We start from the raw sequence: 18,772 nt of genomic DNA, 5'->3' as shown, positions 1-18,772 counted from the left end.
TGAGCCCAGTCTCAGAAACAACCTGGAGTGGAAGGGGGAGTTTTTATTTAACGAACCGGTTTTGTAAACCGCCGGGACGGTTGGTTTCTGCGCGGCGTATCTGACACGCGGGTCTTGAGGTGTACTGAGCATGGGCAGTAAGCTGCCCCGGCTGGTTGCGTGCCCGGGAGGGGTGGGGGGGGCAGCCTCAGATGGGCATCTTTGGGTGTTTTCTTCTCTGGAGGTGATTGTCGCCCCACAGAAAATAAAGCGCAAAGACGCCAAAAGACCTTGAGAGGCTCAGGCTGCCTTGTTCTGTTGGAGACGTTGGTCAGGGAATAGCTCAGACAAGAGACCCAGTCTGCTGGGCTTCACCAAGACCAGCCTCCGAAGCCGGACGTGCCATTGGCAGGTGGGCCCTGCTCCTCCATCCTGCTCCTGCTTCTGGGGAGGCGGACAATTTGATCATGACCCACGTTCAGACCGTCTCATGTCCTCTGAGCCTGAAAGCTGAGCTGGGAGTATCTTATTGTGGCCATTACTGCTGCACAGTCCTCCCAGCCTCCTGGCCTCCTGCTGAGCTCAGCCTGGGGTCCCCCACGTGGGCAACACCCACCATCTGAGACTCCTGTGACAATCCTCTTACGGGGGGTGGCTCCGCTGTTCCCTCGCACAGCAAGACAGACCAGAGAGTCTTCATTGTTTTGGAAGCAGCAGGGACCAAGGTGGCAACAGGCTGCTGGCCCCTGGGAGAGGCACAGCAAGAGTCAGCAGCCACAGGCACGAATGTCCTCGGGAATGAGGGGCCCCCAACACAGCGTGCGTGCAAGCACACAGCTCACAGAGCGGAGGGCTCTGAGTCCATTTCAACCTGTAGGGAGTTTACTTAGTCCCCCAAGAGTTTCCCTTTAAAAAAAAATTGCTTACACATTTTAAAAATCGGGACATTTTACATTAAAAGCTGCGCTTCTGGCTTTTTCTGAAAACAAACAAACAAACAAACAAACACCTGGGAGATCTGGCCGCCTTAGGCTGTGCTCCCCAAGGCAACTGCAGGCTGGTGTTGAGGAAACAACGCCCCCTTCAGGCAGGGCGGGGATCCTCCCAGAGGGGTCCCTAACCAGAGCATCAGCGTCCCCTTCCCACTCGTGAGAAGTGCACTGTGGGTGGGAATGTAGGCTGGTGCAGCCCCCCGTGGAAAACAGTGGGGACAGTCCTCAAAAAAAAATGGAATTATGACTCAGTGATTCCACTTCCATATATAGATATATATATATATATCTATATATGGAAAAAACCCAAAACTAATTCGAAAGACTGTATGCACCCCATGTTCGCTGCAGCGTTGTTTACAACTGCCAAGATTTGGAAGCTGCCCAAGTGTCCGTCAGCAGATGAGCGACAATAAAGCACTGATACGTCACATATACAATAGAATATTACCCGGCCATCAAAAATAAGAATACCTTACCTTTGCCGACAGCATGGCTGGACCCAGAGGGTATTACGCAAAGTGAAATGAGTCAGTCCGAGAAAGACAAACACCATATGATCTCACTTGTATGGGGAATCTAAAGAACAATACAAATGAACAAACAGAACAGAAACAGACTCATAGACACGGAGAACAGACTGGTGGTTGCCAGAGGGGAGGGGCTGGGGGGCTGGGGGACAAAGGTGAGGGATTGGGACTGGGACGCGCAGACGGGCAGTGACAGAGCAGTCATGGGGATGCGAAGTACAGCTCAGGGAACATAATCAAACTATTGTAGTAACTGTGCAGGGGGCCAGGTGGGTCCTGGGGACACTTTACAGAGTGTGTCACTATCTAACCACTGTGCCGTCCACCTGCAACTAATACAAAATAACAGTAAATGTAAACTGTCATCGAAAACAATTTTTAAATGTGCAAAAAAAAAAGAACTTTCATAGAAGGGCACATTTTGAAAACCAAACCCACTGACTCGGAAAGGCAGGAGTGTGGACTTGCCAGAGCTTGGGGACCACCGAGGAGGACCCCAGGCCGCCCATTTTCCCCAGTCCCCACTGCACCCTGATGCCTATCCCCAGGCTGTCCCGCCCATTCATAGTACGTGCTGATTCTATGGGCTCTGTGATCATGACTGCTGCTGCTCCCATGTTTGGGGTGTGCTCGGCTGGAGCAGCTGGCTGCAAGGCCAGGCATCCTGCTCTCTGCAGGCCTGGGGGGTGTGGGCGGGGGGGGAAGGCAGGAAGTGAGGGCCTGTGGGCCAGGCTAGAAAGCCAAGAGTCGCAGAGCAGCGCCGCAGACTCCAAGCACAGCGACCCAAAAGGAGCTGAAGAGGGGCGTGTGAGGAAGTGGGAGGAGAGGACCCCCGATCCCCACCGCCTGGATCTAGTCACTTTAATCACCCCAGCCTCCTTCTGGCCCCGGGGGACGAGGCTCGGCACAGCTGCGAGTGGTCATGTGTGTTTATGTGCTTCTGACATTTGTCCCGGTTCGTGCATTTTCCTGCATGCTCGCCCTGTCTGTGTCTGTTTCAGGAGACACTTTCCTACCACCCAGCATGGGGAAAGGCCAACTCAGCCCCTCCAAGCCCGGGGCAGGCTGGCATGCACTCCGGGCCCCCTCAAAGAGGGGGTGGAGCACAGACGGAAAGGTGGGTAAAGACCGCCACCCAGACTCATGGCCACCTCAGGGCAAAGCATCTTCCCAGTGGCTTGGAGGAGGGAGCAGAGCAGGCCCGGAACTCTGCATGCGTGGATGAGAGCTGCCTCAAGGTCAAGGGCGTGTGGGGTGATCTTAGGGCCCAGCCTGGCCCTGGGTGTGGTACAGAGCAGCCATGCCCTAGTGTTTGCTAGGAAAAAAGAAATGAGAATGTGCAGACCCAAAGGGCGGAGGGCAGCTCCTCCCGTCCTTGGCTAACTCTTCCATTCACTGGAAGGGGCACACAGGTGCCCGGCCCTCCTCTGGGAGCAGGTGGGGGCGGGGCTGCAGCCACTGCTCAGTCCAGTGGAGGAAGCGAGACGTGTCTGTGTCCACACTAGCGTGACACGGTGGGTAGGCAGTGGGATCGGCTGCAGGGTGCCAGGGGCCCTCTGCTGCTCCACTCCTGAACCCACCAGGTGGCTTCCCCTTTCTCTGTGGACCTGGGTTCCTTCTGATCTCACCAAGCCCCTAAAATATGACCTGGGCCGCCCCCACATTAGGAAAGATGGAGGAAGACAGTGGGAATCCCTGGTGATCTGTGTAGGAACCTTAAACGTTCCCACCCCGAGGGCAGGTGCGTCTGCACAGGACAGATGGTCAAGGTGAACAGTGAGCACAAATACTTACAATGAATGTTGTTATCACTGCAGCAGCAGCAGCAATAGCTGCTTCCTCTGCCCAAGTTCTCCCTCACTAAGACCCTGGCCCTTAGATCAGGCCTATTCCCTGCATCACGTCATTACCTCATCCCAACAATGCAAGGAGCAGATACTTTAGCCTTAATTTACGGACGAGGAACTTGATATTGGGGCGTTTAGGCATTGGACATCTCTTTGAACTCAATGCTCTGTTAATTCTTAGCAGCAGGGCTGGGCGGTGCCCTGCATAACCGCAGAGGGTGCCCCTCACTTAGACTACAGTGTGAATGTGGTCCCCGGTTGTGCAGTGTGGTAGCCCTGGTCAGCCCCGGGATCGCCCACCCTCCTCTCACAGTTTTGGGAGGCTTGGCACGGGTGTCCGCTGAACGTCTTTGAGAGCAGAGGGGGAAGTGCTACGCAGCTACGTGTGGGTTGCGAGCCTGTCTTTCCGAAGGATGTCCGCCTCACTGGAGACTCTTCTGTGCATCCCTGGGATTAGCCAAGACCCGCCTGGCAGAAACACTCACCCTCGACTCGGCCGTTTCCTGTCTCCGGTGGAACCAGCTGGCCCAGGGACAGGCAGGAACCCGGGCCAAGGACTTGTGTCTCTTGACGTGAAGACACTTTGTTGGTAGATGCTTTCTCCAAGACCTCCCTCCAACAGAGAAGCCACCGGCAGATGGTTCTGCTTTGCAGCACGATGTAAGCTTAGGCCTACTGGCCGTCCCTGGGACGCAAGGATCCCCGAGGAGAAGGAGTCGAAAGCTAAGGGCGCCGCTGATGGCGAGCCGCAGGATTTCTCCCAGCGGGAGCTGGGTCTGAGCCCATCAGGAGGACATCCTCGCGAGATTTCGTGGCACTGGGCTGGGGACTGATGGACTATTCATGGCAGTCGGCCTGTTCGCGGAAGGACACCTCACGACAAGTTCTCATGGAGAGAAATGTGACCTCAGATACGAAGGTCCAGCTGACCCGGGATTCCTCCGCCACCTCTTCACCCGCATCGCCCTCTTGTGCGCAGAGCGCCCTTCTCTCTTAGCACAAAACCTGAGTCTCGGCTCACTGTTGCTTGGAGAAGCTGTAGAGGTGCTCTGCCTGCTCCCCCGGCCCCAGGCACTTCCAAGCGGCCTTGGAGGGTGCAAGGGCCTAACTAAGTGTGATGCGTCTCAGGGGCCAGCACCTGGGGGGACAAATTTAGGGACGTCCTACTGCCCCTAGTCCCACTGTTCTGAGGACAACCCATCGGCAGGGGCGGGCTGAAACGCATCTTAATGGGGCTGAGCTGGGGCCCTCCTCGCAGCTCATGGGTCCGGAGGTGAAGACCCCCACGCTGGGCCTGGGGACTTGGAGAGGCCCGATGATCTCCGTTGCTCACCTGAAATGAAGACACATCAGCCAGGAAGTTCAAGGCTGACCACCTTCTCTGGCGAGAAGGGAGCCCAGAAATAAATAGGGCTAGGGTTATCCTGAGCCCAGGTATTCCTTTGGGCTCCCTGTGTCCTTATAAGAAATGCGCCTCATTTGCACATCTTTCTATGTTTTGTCCACCTGAGCAGGTGTCTGCTGGCAGGGCCACTGAAAACTGAGACTGACAGCGCTGCCCCTTAGCCCGCACTCCCCATGCCCAGGGATGCAGGACAGAAGGACGCGGAGGCTGCGTTTCAGACACGACTCCCCAAACTTAGGGTTCCAGTATGAGCTACGCGACTGCCTGACGGCCAAACATGTGCATTGCTCATCTCAGTGAGCCCTCTGTGAGGCAGGTACTGTTCCTGGCGTAGAAGTACAAACACTAAGGCTCAGAGAGGTTAAACCACTTGCCTGCAGTGGCACAGCTCCCGCTGGTTCTGAAGGTTTATTCCTGCCTTGCTCAATGTGTCCCCCAGGGCCAGAGATGCCTGGTTGCGGGGCCCAGGCAGCACTAATGAGCCTCAGCCAGAGCGGGACGCTCATTTAGACCCTGATACATGGTTTCAATTTTGTTTCCTCAAGCCCCGGGGAACACGTGTTGAAGCAGCTGTGTAGATGGCAGCTGTGGAGGTCTGCTCAGGGACTGTCCTCATCACACAGGCCCTCGGTGCTGCGGTGGCCCTGAGAGCCCCCCCCCCCCAGTTCTCCCCCCAGGTCAGAACCACCAGGGGCACATGCCCTGAACACAGTTCTCTGGGTCGCCTCTGAGACAAAGCGCCGGGAAGCCCCCCCACGACCGTCCTGGGATCTGCAAACGCTGGGAGCCTGGCGTGCACTTGAGCTGCACTTGGGCGCTGCCTTGCAGACACACATCGCGGAGGACCCTACGTCCTCCACGTGAGCCAAAAGGCCTCCTCACGGGAGCTCGCTAAGTGTTCGGCTTACATTCCTTCCCTTCATTAGTGCTTTCGGTTTCCGGGGGAGCCCCCGTCCGACTCGGCCGGGAGTGCTTGGGAAAGCAGATGTGGACGCGCTGTCCTACCGTCTTCCAGGAAGGCGGGAGGCGTCCTGCACGGTTCTGGGAAGCTGGCCGGGCTGCTGATGGAGAGAGGGGAGACCCCCAGGAACAGCGGGGTGATCTCCGGGGGGCCACAGAGGCCCCGGGCTGGCCTGATAGCAGCCTTCCTGGCTGGCAGCTGCAGAGATGCCCCAAGCAGGGTGGGGTGTTAATTTACACTCTTTATAAAGGAGGCGCTAGGCGGCTGTCCAGTTGGCCAGAGGAGGTGGAGAGGGTCTCACGCTTCAAGGCAAGGCTGAGAAAACCTGAGTCATTGTCCCAAACGTGGGGGACAGGTGTGCAGATGGAGCTGAAGGGGCCAGGGGACCAGCGACCCGGGCCCGGTGATCGGAGGCTGAGCTGCCCCTTGGGTCCACCCCACTGAGCCACATGGGAGTAGAGCCGGGGGCCGGGCGGTTGGGGGCAGGGCAGTGAAAAGAACACCCGATGTTTCCACAGAAACCGGAAACTCAGATTTCATGTGAAATTTCCCAATTTTTAATAATGTGTTGGCCACTAATGTAATTTACAAATGATATTCTACACGGGCCAAAGAAATGTATCTGCTGACCGGATGTGGCCCACCGGCTGCTGGTTTGCAGCCTCGCTGTCACTCTGTGTGAGAGGCGGTGGCTCTGTGAGGGGCCAGCACAGGTGGTGGGGAAGAGAACAGATTCAGCCCCTGCCCTCCGGGACCTTCCTTTTCAGTGGGGGAAGCAGGAAAAAGCCACCAATAAATACCTCAATGTCATCATGCTATGCAAGTGAAGAACAACCGAATGGGGGGTGACCTCCTTAAGCCTCGGGGTGCTGCATGGGCCGGGGTGGGGGAGGCGCCCTGCCCCATTGGGCGTGCTCCGGCCTCCCTCCCGTCCAGGCAGAGCCAGGGTGTCCCTGCGGTTCTGAGCTCACACCTGCTGCAAGTGTGTGCGCGGGCCGCTGAGACTTGGCAAACAAGAAAGTCAACCGGTGTGGGGGGGAGGGTGAGCGCGTCATTGGAACAAGGTCTTTCCAGATGGAGACCACAGTCGGCCTGGTGGCCACCAGGGAAGGACAAGCTCCTGAAGGACCCTCCTGAAAGTCTTGGCAGATGGACAAGAACAGCTTTGGTGTTTCTTTTTTTTTAGAGAGAGGGGAAGAGAGGGAGAAAGAGAGGGAGAGGAACATCGATATGAGAGAGAAACTGATCAGTTGCTTCTTGTATGCATCCTGACTGAGGACCAAACCCGCAACCCAGGCGTGTGCCTGGCTGGGAATCGAACCTGCGACCTTTTGCTTTGGGGGATGATGCACAACCAGCTGAGCCACCTGGCCATGGCCAAGAACAGGTTTCTTGGAGCGCTCTTCCTTCCTAAGTTCCGAGCCCCACTGGGGAGGTCTTCCTGGCCCACAGGGGTGTGCGTGTCAGGGCGTCCAAACCTGCCTGTCCCTGAGCAGCCCCCAGGGAGGCATGGTGACCGTGACTTCTGCTAAGGCAGGAATCCGCATGGGAGGGCCTGGCAGCCACCATGAGGACCCCCCAAAAAGTCACCTCCAGCTTTTGGTATCGACCCGGTACAGCCATTTCACCGGTGAGCCCAGCCTCAGGGGAGTGTCTCAGAAAGGCCTGCTGAGGAGGGACCAGATGGGGAGTCCTGAGCACCTCAAGTCACATGATGCATTCCAACATGTAAGGGCTTCCCCCCCATCACCCTTGATCTCCCCTGCCAGGTACACGCACCATTATTCCTAAGTTTCAGCTGTTATTCTCCCTGGATGAATGAATGGGGACACTGAGGCCCGAGGAGTGACATACTCTTCCAGAATCCTCCAGGTCCCAGCAGGCCAGCATGCTGTGCCCACTGGTGTCTGGATTTAAATGTAATTTATAAATAAACCCCTTCCCTCCCTTCCCTCCTCCCCATTCCCACTCCCCTTTCTCCCCCCTACCTTTGCCCCTGAGGACTTTGGGAAACTCTGGAGGGACATCTGGTCTACCCAGCATCTGATCAGCAGGAACAGATTTCTCCCCACTGTCTCCCAGCATGGGCGGTGGCACTGAGTAGTTGCCAATGGGGTCACCAGGTCCATTTTTCCACCCTCCTTCAGAGGAAGGAGCTGATGGGACAGGAACATGGAGGCCATAGAAAACGTTAAAACACTATGGCAGGCGGCTGGGAAGAGAGTCCGGGCTCCAGGCCCCAAGGCACCGCTGGAGGACTGGGACTCTTCAGGACCGTGGCCAAGAGCCCCTGTGGGGACTTGGTGTCCCTATGTGGAAAGCAGGAATAAGGCTACCTCTCTTGCAGGGTTTTTATGAAAATGAGATATAATTTTAGCATAGCCCCTAACAGGGAGAGGCACTAATTAATTGGGGGAATGTTATTGTAATTGTTGGTATTGAGAAAGTCACTTCACCTCTCCAGACATGGTTTTGTCCCGTGAGGCATGCCGAGGGTCCTTGGTTTCCTCATCTGTCAAATGGGAATAGTCATAGCGCATTCCCAGTCTATCATTGTGGGCGTTACACAGGCCAGTGTCAGAACAGAGCCCAGCGTGGGCTGAGGGCCACGTGCCTGTGTCTGGTGTCCAAGCCTCTCTGCACACTGGGACAGGCCAACATTCCCGACCTTCCCAGGGAAAGGCGAGGGGATGAGGATTAGAGGCTGGGCAAAGGGAAGCCCAGCCCAGCGCCCCTCAGCACTCAGCCCCAAGCCCCGGGTCCTAAGCGCCCTGCAAATTGGCACATTCCCACACACACACAAATAAACCTTTGAAAATTCCTGCTAGTGAGGTGGCCAAGGAAGACTCAAGAAGATGGGAGGCCGTGGCTGGACCACCTGGATTCTGGCGCATCAGCTGGTCAGGAACAGAAGGAGGGAAGGAAACTATTTTTGGAAGCTGGTGAACTGTGAACATCAGAGGCACAGGTGGGAATTCTATCTGGCAACGTCCATGTGCTCTTTGGAAAACACAAAGGATAAAGAGGAGCAGGCAAGGGGCAGAGATGCATTGCAGCCAGCTCCCCCTGTCCCTGCTAAATATTGAGGAGCCTTGCAAGCTGGTTGTTAAACTGCTCGTAACTTAGACTCAGCCGTGGTGGAAGTATTTACACCACAGAAATTGGCAGAAGCCACAGAGCAAGGCTTTGTAATTTGTTGTCCACCACCCCCCCCCCAGGTCTCATTTCCCAACACACTGCTGAGTACAGGAAGCAGAGGAATGGCAGAGAATCTCCTGCAAAGGAAGGCGATGTCCCAGCAGGGAAACAGCAGCGGCCAAAAGGAAGCGCACAAACCTTCTAAGGCAGGAATTTTCCCCTCAGGGAGATGTTTCCACTGTGGCTCAGACAGGTTATGTCATTGGCCCCAAGTCACAGCTAAGTGCCAGAGTTAGACTTTGAGAACAGGTGTTTCTCTGGTAGTGAATACTTGGGGTTCCCCCCAACACCCCAACTAAATTCTGCCAATAAGAAGTGATTGAAATGGAACTAGCTGTTTGACGGTGTCTCTGTAGGGCCAGTCCCATAGTCTCCCTAAAAAATTCAGAATCCGTGAGTGAAAACCACACCTTGCTTTTGGCTTGATATCCAATGGCTTCATTTCCAGAAAGGAAACACCCTCTTGATGGACCCACATTCGCTAAAATGAAAGGTCCTGCATGTGTAAGGCAGGAAGTCAGCTCCGAAGATGGGTTTTGAGGAGGTTTTGACACTGTCTGTAAAGTCAGACCTCACCTCCCAAGGAGGCCAGCTTTCAAAAGCAACACTCATTTGGATGCAAAAATATAAGGTTGGTGCTGTTACCACATCCAAGGACGAAGTGGTTACCACATGCAGGGACACTGGCAGGGAGGCTAGTGCTGCTGGCCATCTTGTCACCACCTTGGGGAACCCTTGGCAGCTGCCTCCAGTGGCACAGGGAGGCAGGGAGGTTGGAAATTCACTAGGCTTCTGGTTGCATGGTTTTTTTTTTTTGTTTTTTTTTTTTTTTTGCTTGTTTGTTTTTTGGCCAGGGATAGCCACTTGTGTGGACAAGTATCATGAGGATGATTTACCTAGTCCGGATAAATAAAAAGCCTTCTTGGCTTCCCTAAGTGCTTTAGAGTTTTATAGCACGGACTCAGCACTTCATCTGCCATGGAGACTCCGACACCAGAAACCAGGCGTTGGAAGCGATGATTCACTCGGACAGCCCTTGCACTGGGTTTTGAAGCAGAGCCGGGCCCACTCTGTTCCCGTAGGAACTCCTTCTCTTTTCCCTTCAGAATTCAGAGTCATCAGGCAACGTGGGCCTGAAGGTCGGCTCGTTCTGGTCTGCGCTCACGGTTCTTCTTGTGTCGCTGTGACGAGTGAGGGGTCCTCCCTGGACATCCACACCGGCAGCTCATTCCCGAGGCTTCCTCGGACTCAACTCTCAATGGCAAAGGGTTCTCCCCACGTAGGCAGGGCCTGTCTTCTGCAAGGTTTATGAGGGCCAATTAGCTCCTCAGGGAGGCATTGCAAAAATACCCACTAAGCAGAATCCGGAGACAACTCCCATCAAATGGACAACGATCTACTAACAAGCTATAACACACGCAATTAGAGCCTTCAGCAGCGGCCCCTTCTTTTCCTTAGCGGCCTTCCGAAGCATCCTTGTCCCATGGCCACGGAAGGGACTAGCAGATGGGCTGGAAAGGAGTGGGGCCCCACGCCACAGGCGAGGGGGTAACTGGCCTGGAATTACCCACTGATCGTGTCTAACCTCGGTAGCTCCGAATCTTCCCACAGCACCATTTACATATTGAAACTCTCTCAATAATGTAGAGATACTCATCTCTTCTGGAACGTCCGTGAGTAATTTGTCTCGGTATCTCTCCGTGAGTGAAACAGAAGGCTTGGCTCTCCCCACGAAAAGATTAGTCACTTAATATAAATAAGGATACAAACGGCTTCAGGAAATAGATTCTGTGGGTCTCACAGCCAGAGCCTGAGAACTGAAACGCACGTGGCTGCCGCGCCTCACGCCACACGGGGCTCCCCGGCCGCGCGCGTCATTCCGCACGCCCACTGCCCCGCCCCCACCCGCAGCCGCCACAATGAACAATGGGGAAGAATGCGCCCCGGGTGGCCCGGGCCACGTGCGCGCGTTCCACCTAACCGGCGCGGCGTCACTCTCGGCTTCCGTCACCTGAGACTCGTGTGTTCACGCCCTAATCTGGCCTGACTCTCCGTTTCCTCCCCACCCCGAACCCTTTCCCGGTCTCTAAACCTCCTCTCCGCTGGTGCCGGCGGCCCCCACCCGATAACTCCGCTTGTCCTGTGGCGCACTCATTGCCGATGTCCACCCGTTATTCTTGGAGGGCTTGAGCGCGTCTCACTGGCTCACCTCCTGTAACCCGTGGGGACGACCAGCTACCCAGTGGCCTGTCGGGCCCTGACCTCCCCTCCACCTCAGCCGCCACCCCCACCACCCGACCCTGGTATTGCTGGTAGCTGCTCCACATCTGCTGTCGCCATCCCTAGCGTCCCCTCCATGGCTGCCACCACGCCCTGTCTTCCAGCTCTCCTATTCAGTGTCCTCTCTGCCGCCAGCCACTCTCTTCTCAAGTCTTCCCATCACCTAGCTTCAGCACTGTCTCACTTGTTTCCCTTCACACTGCTCCTGCATCGTTCCAACCCTGCACACCCGGCACTGTGGGCACGGCTGTCTGAACCCCAGCCTTGAGCGGACCTAATGGTTGCTTGACCTTCGCTCTGTATAGGTCATCACCAGAGGCCACCTCTCAGTCAATTGCTGCCTGGTGTCAGCTGGCTCCCTCAGGAGCAGACTCAGGGATGCTCCACGCTGCTCACCACACCCACTAACCAAGGAGGTCCACATTTATTCCACGTTCAATGCTCTCTTTGCATTCCTTATTGGGTGCACCTTGACAGCCCATCTCCCAGCCACAGTCCCTCGGAGGAGTTGCCCATGGGACGCTGGCTCACGCACAAGGTCCGGGGCCACATCTTCCTGCTGGAAGCCCAGCCTGCCTGGTCTCAGCGCATGTGTGTCTTGTTTCCCAAAGGACAAGAGAAAGGCAGGCCCTGGGTCTCACGCTCCTTTTGGGCCCTCGAGTGTGGGGGACAGAGCTGGGCATGCTCATGAATGACAAGAACGGATGTGTGTCCTGTGTCTAGGATTCGCTGGGCCCAGCTCTATGTGCATTCTGGTAAATCTCACAGTGATCAACCACGGAGAAATGGAAGCGTTCAGGAACTTACCTGGTGTTGCATGGATGGTAGTAATGAGGCTGGAATAGGATCTGGAACTGCCGTGGACACACTCAGATTTCATGGGCAGGTGGATGCCTCCTCCACGAAGTAGTGGCAGAAGAGCCTTCCAAGGAAAATGCATTTCTGAGGCCATCTCTTCCCACCCAGCGCCTCTCCCACTGTCTTTGGTGAAGGACCAGCTGGAACCAGGCTACATCCTAGGGGCTGAAGAACAGAGTCCAGAGATCACTTGTTTGGACCTTGAGGCAATGCTATGCCCTAAACCTTTCTAAATGCTTGCTCTTGACGTCTATACTTGTAGCCTTGCAGACCGGTAGTCAGCAGCAGACCACGCTTTGAGTAGTGAGTCTGGCCAACTGGGGAACATGGTGCCTTTCTCTCCAACCTGTCTTGCCCAAGCCCACCCTGCACTGGTACCCACATCTGATCCTGGGGTTCGTATAGCTGGAGACATGATCTGGGAAGCAGGGAGCCAACCAGACTGACCTGGAGCCCGGCAGGGGTGCTGTTGAGGCAGCGGATGGGAGAGCAACACCCGGGCTGCATGGCCTCCTGCTTCTACAGCTAGTGGCCCCCGTCCAGGTCAGCCCCATCACTGACCAGTGAGAAACCACAGACTCAGCGTCAAGGGCCATCGGGTCTCCTCAGAACAACCCATCAGACCACTTGAAGACAGAGGTCAGACCGATGGACCTTGAACCCAGGGGTTAATGGTCTCTGTCCAGTAAATGCTCCAAGTTTCACTCATTTTTTTCAACAAATGTTTATTGATGGCCAGGAGGCTCTGTGCCAGGATACGAGATAAGCCCGGGCTGTGTCTCCTGCTAGTTGGGAGACAGACGCCTTGAACAAGAGCTCCCATGGACAGCAGAGGGTGGCTGGAGAGGGGAGAAGAGGGGAGAGAAGAGCCTTGGTGGTCTGTCTCCCATGCTGAGCAGCCGCAGGCTGCAGGGGAGCCGCCTTTGCCCCTGCCTGGACCAGCTCTTTTCTTGACACTGAGGAAGTGGATTCTTCCCAGTGCCTCTGAGTCAACAAGCCAAGGAGTATCTGGTGGGTCAGCACAGTGGCCTGCACCTAAGGAACTGGGCCGGGGGGGCAGCCCAGGCACAGGAGCCCCACTCCCTGCTAGACCCGCCTCCTCTTCTTGCCCCCTTTCTGCCCACCATTCTTTCCTGTAGCAGGAAAATAACGCTCTGAGCTGGGATCTTTGGAAGTCCTCATTAGGATGCTGCTGCTTCTTGATCTGTATAGAGAATGTAGTCTGTGACCTCAGGCAGATCTGCATTCAAATCCCAGCCTGGCTACTCAGTAAGGATGACGTGGAGTGGCGAGAGCTTCGACTCTGAGCCTGACGCCTCAAGTCCAGGTCCAGCGCTGCTGAGTACTAGACGTGTGACCACCTTGTGTCACTTGACATGTCTGTGCCTCAGTTTCCTCCCCCCTAAAATGGAGATCGCTATACTTACCTGGCAGGGGAGATACCGTGATCACGAAGGTGGTTTCCTCAGGGCGAGGCTCATCCATTGCACTCCGGATGTGCTGACCCCTGCGATTTCCCCAAGTGTGGGAAACTCGACTGCATTTGTGGTAGTGGGGGGCTGTGTGTGCACTGTCCCCTGGTCAAAAAAAAAATGGAGATCACTGACATATATGCCACGGTGTTGTCAAGTGGACAGAACAGGTAGATTTCACATGAAATACTTAAAACACGGCCAAGCTAACAGCAAACAGTTGTTAGCTGTGTTAGTTACTGTGTGTTCGTTATTGTTAGCTATGTGAGTTATTGCTAGCTATGTTAGTTACTGTGTGTTAGTTATTGTTAGCTATGTTAGTTATTGTTAACTATGTTAGTTAGTTAGCTATGTGAGTTATTGTTAGCTATGTTAGTTACTGTGTGTCAGTTATTGTTAGCTATGTGAGTTATTGTTAACTATGTCAGTTAGCTATGTGAGTTATTGTTAACTATGTTAGTTAGCTATGTGAGTTATTGTTAGCTATGTTAGTTATTATTAGCTATGTTAGTTACTGTATGTTAGTTACTGTTCAACTATGTTAGTTATTATGTGTTAGTTATTTTTAGCTATGTTAGTTGCTATGTGTTAGTTATTGTTCCCTATTGCTATCACACAGATGTGCAGGAATAGAGAAAGAATTAAACAAGGTAATCACTGAAAAATGCTGAGTAGGCGCCTGGCCAATAGTAGTGTTTGCTCTTCCACATTTTCCTGATAAGATAAAAACCGCATGGAAGGCAAACTCTGCCATCCTCATCAGCCCGACGGGCACAGACCTGTGGTCGCGGGCATGCCCCCAGGGGCGGCCCTGGTGCTCCTTGGGGGGACACCCCCAAGTCCTCTAGAGGGGTTGTGAAAGTCTTGAGAAAACATCCACTTAAGTTCACCTTCATGTGATGCGTCGTCTTTAAAAGGTTGCTTTAGAAAAAGAAGAAGCCACGGCAGCTGCGGCGGCGGGGAGGCAGAGACATGGACGCAGCTGATGTCAGAGCTAGGCCAGGCCCGAAATGCATGTTCCATCCAGAGTGGGAGCTTTGTCGGCTGCGTCTTCCTGGGCTCGTCCGTGGAGAAAGGAGGAAAGTGGCCGAGGGCCGCTGAGCTGAAGCCTTGGGGCTGGAGGTGGCCGTGGGAAGACGAGACGAGGAGGGGGAGACGGCCAGACATGGCTCTCACCCGCTGCAGCCTGCTGCCCGGCTGCCCAGCGTGGGGGCTCGGTGACAGGGGCTGGCTCTGCGTGGGGTGGCCCCCGAGCACCCCTCTCTGCGGCTGCTGCCCACTAGTGGGAGGGAAGCCCCACGGGAGGCCTTTCTCCACGCAGTGTCCTTCTAAGGGTGTCCAACCCTTTGGTGTCTCGGGGACACACTGGAAGGAGAAGAGCTGTCTTGGGCCACACATTCAATACATTGTAACACATAGTCACAAAAAATTCTCAAAATGTTTTAGATGAATTTAGGATTTTGTGTTGGGCCACATTCACAGCCACCCTGGGCCACAGGTGGTCCACAGGCTGTGGGCTGGACGCCCCTTCCAGACGCTGGAGTTGTCCCGCTGGGTGCTCCCAGGAGGGCTGGGATGCGCCTGACCTTGAAGCCTCTTCCTGAGCCCAGGCCGGGGCCCAGTTGTGGTGCTGACTGGACTGTCCCGTTGGGTCGGTGACCAGAAGTCGCTTGTCCATGCTGGCCTCCCCCGAGCTGCCCTGCAAGTGGCCTGAGCGGGTATGTCTGTCTAAACAGTGACGTGGCTCCTGACCTGGGCCTCACCTTGGGACTCAGTTTCCCCTCACCTTCTGTCTCTGCCCCCTGGCGCCTGTCCACCTCTCCAGCCCTCAGGGTCCTATCATGTCAGGGCTGGAGGTACCGACAGGCACCCCTGGGCTGGGTCAGCTAAGGTGAGACCAGGGGAGCTCAGGCCAGACGACAGCAGGTGAGGCAGGTAGCGTGTGATGTGCGGTGCGGTCTCCTTGGGAGAGCCCTGTGGCGGGTGAGTCACCTCTGAGGCATCTCCTGGGTTATAAATAGGAAAATAGGCCTGGCTGGGAGTGATGGGAAGGAGAACAATAAAGGCCCATTGTCCTTCCTGATAGGTTGTTACTAAACCGTGAACAATCCCTTTGAGGGAACTGGAGTGTACAGAAAGCTCCTGAGCCCCGTCCGGGCCAAGGGCTAGGTGCCCCGGAGTGTGCCAGGGCTGCACCTATAGGGCGGCATTGAATGAATCAGACACCAACCTGTGAGGTAAGTACCTGTACTTATCCCCGGTTTGGAGAGGGATCGACGGGCCAGAGACAGACAGGTTCACGGCTGTGCAAGCTGAGTCGAAGCCAGATCTGCCTGTCTCGAGGCCTCTGCCCCACAGCAGGAGTGGCCCCGGGAACCTCAGAACGACCGAGCCACCGACTCTGACACCCCAGGGCTAACGAACGAACGTAGTCCCACCAACCAAAGAATCCAGCGAAACCCAAGTCCAAGGTTGCCCGTGGGAAATGCCACCCACAGAGACAAAGGGGTTGGCAATCCCTTTAAGCAGGAAAGGATCTATTAAACGTTTTTTTCATCTTTATTCCATTTCAAAACATTAAATAAAGGCCGGAGCCAGGAAAGCCTTCCAAGAGGAACTGAGCAAAAAAGCCTGTTCTCAGCTAGAAGGTCGTTCTGCTTCTGTGTGCCAAGGGGCCTCGGGACTCGGTCCCCACGAGGGTTCTGAAGATCGTCCCAGCCACTCCCGGGCCCACGCCGCCATGCCCACCCCCTGTGCTGGGATGGAGCAAGACTGGACCTGGCCGGGTGGGCATCGGAGGCCTTCGGGGACCAAGGCGACATTTGGTTGGGACCCCACCCAGTTCCATGGGCCTCAGGCCAGACACACAGGACCGTGCACATTCCTGAGCTGCCTAGGAAGCAGACACCTGGGGTGAGCATCGTCAGAGCCTCCTCCCAGCTGACCGTGAACTTCTGGTCTGGTGGGGACGGAGTCTGGGAGGACGTCTTCCACTCTCTGGGGTACAGGAGGCATAGAACTGGGGTACACCACACCTCATCTACACCAGCGAGGTTATAAGGGCCCCATGTAGTTCCACAAGTGCAAACCAGGGCGGGGGTTGGTTAGCTTGGTTTTTGCATAAATACCGAGCAGTCATCTCTCCTTCCCGCCCCCACAAGCAGCTCTCGTGAACGCTCTCAGTAGGAGATGCATTTCAGGGAGAGGGGAAGAGCTCCGAGTTGGCCCCGAAAAGGGGGGCTTCTAAGTGGGTTGTCGGGGAAGATCCCTTCTGCAGGGCAGATCTGAGGTGGAGCTGGCAGCGGACTGGACCCGTGGGCTTCCGCCGCAGACACCACCGGAAGCCCTTGCCTTACCCCCCATCGCAGCCACCTCGGTCCACCACCAGCAAAACCACCAGCATTATAACCACCATCTTCAACACCTTCATCACCTCCCCCTTCACACACAGACACACTCACACTCCTAATGAGTCTAGCACTGCCTTCTTGTAGACTTCTCTGCCGTCTGCTTCTCCCCTGCACGCACGCAGACACCCCCTGAGCTTAGGACTAGTTCCTGTCCATCTTGCCACAGCCAACTCTCCATTCTCCATCTCCTCCTCCTCCCACCTGCTTGTCCACAGCCATTAGAGGAACTTTCTAGAGTGTTCAAAGACCTTCAGTGGCTCCCCTGACTTTCCAAAACATGCCCAAAAAAAACCCCCAAAAAACAAATAACAATCACGATAAAGTTTGGGAAGTGCTGGGCCCAACACTGAAGTGTGTTTCTCTATTGCAGGATTAGTCGGAGCCTTTAGTACGTAATGTGTGGGCATCGAGACACTTCGGTGGGAAGAAAGCAGATACAGTGCGTAGAGCTTCCTGCATTTCTTCGGTCTCCTTTACTGGCCCAGGTTTCTCCCACCCTCCTAGCTGGCGCTGGCCTCCCCGAGGCCTGCCTGGTTCTCCCCGCCAGCTCCGGGCTCTCTCCTCCGTGGTTCCCATCACAGCTGCTGCCGTGGGTTCGGGACCCTCCAATAATCCCCTGACGGATATGCCCACCCCAGTCCTCCCCTGAGCTCCCAGCCTGAATTCACCCACTTCCCCCTTGACTGATAACCCTTCAACAGCTGTCAAGTTCGGTATAGTGAACGTGTTACCCCATGATCTTCCCTGTCACACCCAGCTGCCTCCAGTCTCTTCCTGTCTCCATAGAGGGTACCACCATCCGCCTGGCTTCCTCACCTCCAAAGCTTTGCCAATAGTTACTCCCTTTAAATGTGTCTTTTTAATTTTGTTAGTTTTTTCTTAATGTATGTTTCAGTGTGATGAGAATACTTGCCAAGTGAGCTACCCTCTTAACAAATTAAGGACGCAGAGCAGCATTATTAACTGGAGGTACACTGTGGTGGGACGGATCTCCAGAACCTCCTGCGTTACCGGGACTTCATGTCCATTGACCCCGTCCCCTTGGCGGGGTCAGGATGGGGTCAATGGACATTCCCTGCTTCCATGAGTTTGGCGACTGTGGATGCCTCGTGTGGATGGAGTCGCACAGCATCTGTCCTCTGGGACTGGTTGATCTCACTCGGCATCCTGTCCTCCAGGTGCCTCCGTGCTGTCGCGTGCTACAGGGTCTCCTTCTTTTTTAAGGCTGGGTCATTGTCCACTGTGCATGTCACTTACCCATTCATCTGGCACTCAGTGTCTTCCCGTGTCTTGGTTACTGTCGACAATGCTGCCGTGCACATTGGCGTGCTACTTGCCCTTCGAGATCCTGGTTTCAATGTGTTGGGATACAGACCCACAGGTGGAATTGCTGGATCCTGCAGACATTCGATTTCAAAAGTGTTGAGGAACCTCTGAACTGTTTCCCACAGCGGCTGCGTCATTGTGCATTCCCACCAGCAGTGTGCGGGAGTTCCGATTCCTCCACGTCCTCACCACGTCCTCCACTGAGTTCGTTCTCTCTCTCTCTCTCTCTCTCTCTCTCTCTCTCTCTCTCTCTCTCTCGTCACACAAGGCAGCAGCAGCCTTACCCCTCTCAGCAGAGCGAGAAAAATCTCGAGCCTTGTCTGTGGAAGATTCTGCGCGCTGAGACTGTGCAGGAGAGCAGAAACAACACGAGGAAGCCGATGTGCCGTGAAGCCAAGGTCGGGATGCTGCCACCCCGACCCAGAGGCTCGGTCCTTCTCCTGTCTTCCCAAGGTGGCCTCCCCGAGCCTGGCCCAGGGCCTGGCATAACACTTCCTTGGAAATCACCGCTGTG

General features: G+C 55.3%; 1 long non-coding RNA gene and 1 other non-coding gene across 2 annotated transcripts; both read left to right on the top strand.

Moving 5' to 3' along the window:
* The first annotated feature begins 13,469 nt into the window (after positions 1–13,469).
* LOC123809849 lies at positions 13,470–13,630 on the top strand. The gene has a single exon (XR_006784137.1). It is a non-coding gene; the product is annotated as a U1 spliceosomal RNA (small nuclear RNA).
* Positions 13,631–15,582: 1,952 nt separating this feature from the next.
* On the top strand, positions 15,583–17,623 carry LOC123809760. Its single transcript, XR_006784088.1, has 3 exons — positions 15,583–15,759; positions 16,110–16,435; positions 17,303–17,623. It is a non-coding gene; the product is annotated as an uncharacterized LOC123809760 (long non-coding RNA).
* Positions 17,624–18,772: the final 1,149 nt, after the last annotated feature.

This window comes from Phyllostomus hastatus, unplaced genomic scaffold (assembly GCF_019186645.2).
Source record: "Phyllostomus hastatus isolate PE091 unplaced genomic scaffold, TTU_PhHast_1.1 phas_scaffold_555, whole genome shotgun sequence".
NCBI lineage: Eukaryota > Metazoa > Chordata > Mammalia > Chiroptera > Phyllostomidae > Phyllostomus > Phyllostomus hastatus.
The sequence above is the reverse complement of the archived record's forward strand: the minus strand, read 5'-3'. Positions and strand labels throughout refer to the sequence as shown.